The sequence below is a fragment of the Gossypium arboreum genome, chromosome 7 (genome assembly GCF_025698485.1).
Source record: "Gossypium arboreum isolate Shixiya-1 chromosome 7, ASM2569848v2, whole genome shotgun sequence".
NCBI lineage: Eukaryota > Viridiplantae > Streptophyta > Magnoliopsida > Malvales > Malvaceae > Gossypium > Gossypium arboreum.
The window spans coordinates 84412890-84418067 of record NC_069076.1 but is presented as its reverse complement, the minus strand read 5'-3'; the positions used below and the strand labels follow the sequence as shown (position 1 = coordinate 84418067).

Sequence of the window (5178 nt, the reverse complement as noted above, 5' to 3'; positions counted from 1 at the left end):
TAATAATATAAATAATATATAATAAAATACTTATATAATATATAATATGAAAATAAGGTTAAAAATAAAACAAATAACAATATTAAAAATATATATATTATAATAAAAATAAATATATAGGGTTAGATTTGAAGTTTAATAAAATTACGGGGCGAATTTAAAAAAATAAAGCTGAATTAAGGTCCTAATTAAAACACGCGTAAAACGAAAGGGACTCATTGGGCAAAATGCCCTATTCCCAAAATGGCAGCGTTTTAATTCTGTGTTTAAAAGGGTCGGGGATCAAATTGAGACCAAAATAAAAATAGTGGGCAAAAATTAAAAATTGCAATAAATTTAATTTAAAAGATAAAAAAGATGGAAGGACTAAAGGGATAAATATCCCATTTTCTTAAAACACGAGGACCCTCCGAGTCGGAGCGGGTCGGATCCTGGGCCCTATAAAAGTTAAATTTTAATTTTAAATTTCATTTCTAACACCCTGTTAAAAAAAACCAAAAAAGACTCTGAAACCCTCTCTCCAATCCTCTGGCCTGAGTTCTAACAACGGCCGATGGCCACCGCTCCATGCACCCACGCGCCGCAGTGCACGGCGGTCGGAAGGCCAAAAATCCTTCCTCTTGTAGTCGAAACACAGGTAGTAATTCTCCTCTTTATTTTAAAAAGTATTTTTGTATATTACAACTTAAAAAAAGTGAACTGTTTTCCCTTTGATTTTCAAATCTTATTTTGGATCGTCTGTTATATTAAAAACACATGTATATATAAAAATAAAATAAAAAATAGGAGGAAATAATAGAGAATGAAAAAAAAAACCTTTGAATCTGCCGTGAGTTTTTATTTCTTCTATACTGTTTGTACATGTGTGTTTAAAACAAAAAAAAAACTCCCTCCTTTTACAATATTTAGATTCGGGCTTTATAGCCACTGTTAACCGATACAAATTTGGTATAAAAATCTTTCCTATTTCTTGCCGTGTTTTGCTTCTTTCCTTTGTTGTTTTCTCTTCCTTTTTTGCAGGTAATCACAAGATCTCTGGCGGAGATGAGGGGGACGTCCTTCGTTTGGTGCTTGCGGCGCGAGGAGAGGGCTAGGGTTTCTAACCCTAGCCGAATGCTTCTAAATTTTGGGCCTCTGAGAGTTTGGGTTAGTAGTGTTTAGATATTGGGCTTCGGATGTGAATGAGTACACGGGTAGCAACCGGATTAAATGTTTGGGCTCTGTTGTATTTTGGTGCTTTGTAAATGGACTCTTAATAAATTAATATTTATTTGCCCATTTATTTTCTTTTTTTTAAGCCCGGTCGAATTTGGGCTACTACAAAGTTGTAAAGTAAAACAAAGATATTTAATTTTGTTAATATTATTATATATAAATTTAAATCATAATTATTTATAATAAAACACTAAAATATAGAGTATCACTATTTTTCATATGTTACTATTGCCACGATATCAAGTTATATATATATAAAATTTATATTATAGTAAAAATATAATAAAATAATTTAAGGAAATTCATCGTAAATATGAAATGTATAAATAATATAAATATATAAAACAATAAATAAATAATAGAATTTATTTGTAAAATTTAATTGAAATCATATTTATTTTTATAGTCTATGTAAATGAAGGAGGAATTTATAATTTGGATTGAAAAAGTTGGTTTAGTTAAAAAAAATGATTGGATGAGCCTAATTAGATAAATTACGAATTCGATTTTGAAAAATTAGAAATAAATTTATTTTAATATCAAAATCGCTGGGTTTACGTATATTGAGTGGTGATGAAAGAAATTGAAACCTCAGCCTGACATTATCAATGATTTGAAATGAGAAAGCGAAAATGAAAGTGAAAGTGATGCTAAATTTATTATAAAATTTGAGAAATGGTTTCAACATCCCAATTTTGAATATAATATCTAAACACAGCTTATTTCATTCATTCAAAGTTTGCCTCCAATCCTAACTATCCATTAAAAGAAGATATTCTACATGTTTTGCCTTCTAGTGTTGACACCTTTTTTTTTTTTTTTTATGTGGGATGGAAGAAGGAAACGAGGGAAACAAAGGAAAATATGATTTTTTTTTTACTTTTTATGTATTTAAAATATTATATTTTTATTAAAAATAGTATAAAGGAATTATTTTATTATAATGTATAAAATTATTTATAATTTTTTAAACCCTTAAATAAAAAGAAAAATTATTTCAATATGCTTAAACCCATATTTTCCCACCTTCTATCTATAATTGAGCTATGCAGTACCATATAGTGTCACAAACATCCACAGCATCGTTGTTCTACTTAAGTGGGTCATCCTCGTAACCACCGATTCAAACAGGAGGGGATCTATGATAGGCAGTTAGGATATGATCGTTGTAATAGGCCAATTTTTCCCGAGCCCAAATTACAAAAATTTAAACCAAAAATAATAAAGTCTAAAATAAAATAAAAAAATGTCCATTACAACAAATATAGTCCAATATGCTACAAGCCCAAATGACCCAAAACTAACAAAAACCTTAAGGCCGAACAACCTAAACTAAGTTTTCATAAAACTGAAAACCCTAGCCTCCAATGCCACACTCCCCTTTTAGCGCGCACGCCGCCTGAGACGCCTCATCCCGAGGACTGATGCACCCTTGTTCCCGCCGTTTCACCAAAGTGGAAGAAGGTCTGCCTTATCTCCTCCATTGACTTCGCCACCTGCAAGAAAATAGAAAGAAAAAGGACAAAGAACAAATAGTGCAAGAACAGACGCAACAATAACAAAACTGGAACAATGAACAGTGTAATATTGGCTATAAGGGCCATGGATTGTAACAGAAACACAGAGAGCAAATAAAAAAAAACAGAATACAAAACTTCAAAAAGGGTGATTCTATTCTTCGTTTTTTTTTCTTTTTTATATTTTATAAAAATAAAAAAGGAGAAAGGTTCCAAAAAAGAAAACTTACTATATGTTTGGACTTCGCCACTGTGAGTGGGGGATCTGACCTTTTTTGGGTTCTCGAAACCCCAAAATCGAAAAGTTTTTGGAGTTATTTTGCAATTTTTGAAGGATTTTGGGGAAAATTACCCCATATTTGGACTCTGGAAGTCAAAACACACAAAAAGGAGTTTTTTTTTTTTGGCCACCGTGAATGAATTGAATGCTGTCGTTGACCATTAGCCAGAGCTGCGTGGCGATGATTTGCTTGAGCCAAGATCTGGTCAAGAGGACTTTGAGAGAAAAAAAAAAGGTTTTTGAATTTTTTTTAAAAACATAGGTTGAAATGAATTTTTTTTCTAAATTTTTAGACTTAAATAACCCCTCCAAACGACGTCATTTAGGGCTTAAGTCACAGATGCCAAAACGGCGCCATTTTGAAGACCAACCTGATTACCAACCCAGTAACCGCAAGATCCGCGTGTTTTTAAAGGGGTCTAATTTTCGTTTTAGCCCTTCCGTTTTTTCCTTGTCTTTCAATTTGGTCCTCATTCCTTTATTTTTTTCTTTTAGTTTGCACCATTTAATTTTATTTTGTTTTCAATTTAGTCCCCCGATTTGCCAAAAAAACGATGCATTTAATAGTTTTTGGGATATTCCCATTTAGTCCTTATTTCTTTTCGCACATTTCATTTTGGTTCTTTATTATGTTTTTTTTACAATTTAGACCCTAAATTCCATTTAAATTTCAATTTTGTCCTTTTTATATTTATTCATTTATTTTGTTATAATTTAGGCTCTAAATTTCATTTTAAATTTCGATTTAATCCTTTATTCATTTAATTTCAACCTTTTATAGATTTTTATAGGTTCTGCTTTTGTTATGTTTTATTTATTTATTTTTATATTTGTTCATTTATTATTTTTATTTTTTCGTATTTAAAATTTGTATTGTTATTAATTCCTTTATTCGCATATATTATTATTACTATTATTCTTATTATTGTTTATTTTTCCTTTATTATTTACTTAGTATTAGAATAGTAATTAATAGGATTATTGCCATTGATTTGGCGTTTTATTATTGTAATTATATCATTGTCACTTACTAGTATGGTATTTTTATTTTTATTTTTATTTTTTCATATATCATTTTAAGAAATATCGTTGTTTTATGAAATGTATAGGAATTTTTTTAAACCGAGGCAAATGTTCATTATTTTGGAATTAGAAAGGTCGTGTCCCTAACTTATGGAATATGACTTTCTTCTAAAATCGAGATAATCGAATATCAATTTTAAAATAAATAATAAAAAAGAATTTAGCGTTTGTTCTCGTTTACGAGAATTTAAGGCATTTTGTCCTAACTTACTAGACATGATCCTTCCTTTCTTCTCGATTAACTTGAAATAAACCCCTTTTCTTGAAAATTAATTTAGTTAAGTAATGTCTTAATAATGGATCGTATTTTAAATTCTCTTTAAATTCTCAATTTTCGACACTAAAGACATCAAGTAATCAATTAGGTACCAATTTTGGGCGTAACGAGGGTGCTAATCTTTTCTCATGCATAATCGACTCCCGAACCCATTTTCTGGATTTTTGTATACCGAAAAATATTGTTTTAGTAAATCAAACATTTTATGAAAATGATCGAATTACGGGGTGATCCGATCACACCTCATAAAAAGGATTGGTGGCAACTCCCATTTTCGTCTTTTCTTAAAATAAAAAGTCAATTTCAAAAAAAAAAAGGTTTGACAGCTTGGTGATTTTACTGGGGAAAAAATAAGAGAGTCAAGCCGTGAGTTGATTACTTTTGGTCTTTTTGTCAAAAATTGACGATTTGATTTAAATTTACGATCCCTTCATTGCATTTCATCCTTCATTTTTGTGATCTTCATCATTTTGTTACATAATGATATGTTTTTTTTGGTTCGAGTCTCTTGGTATATTTCCATATATTGAACTGCATAACCGTTCGATTTTGCCCTTATTAAGTGGGAGTGAGAAACTATTCCTTCGTGAGGTCTTCACCTCTGTATAGGATAGTGGATTGCTTTTGGGATACATCCGTACCTATGCCTTTGTAAGATCTTCATCTCTATATAGCTATAGGGAAATGTATTTTCCTGAACTGAACTCTGTCCGTATGAGCCTATAATGGTGAGGATCGAGGAATCTACCAGTTCAGGTACCCTTACTTTAGAGCCAAACCGCATATAGTGAGCCCTACGAGCCTAC

General features: G+C 30.6%; 1 long non-coding RNA gene across 1 annotated transcript; it reads left to right on the top strand.

The window, feature by feature from the left end:
• Positions 1-471: 471 nt before the first annotated feature.
• Positions 472-1278, top strand: LOC128295149 (uncharacterized). The gene is made up of 2 exons (XR_008285471.1): positions 472-637; positions 1021-1278. It is a non-coding gene; the product is annotated as an uncharacterized LOC128295149 (long non-coding RNA).
• The last annotated feature ends 3900 nt before the right edge of the window (positions 1279-5178 follow it).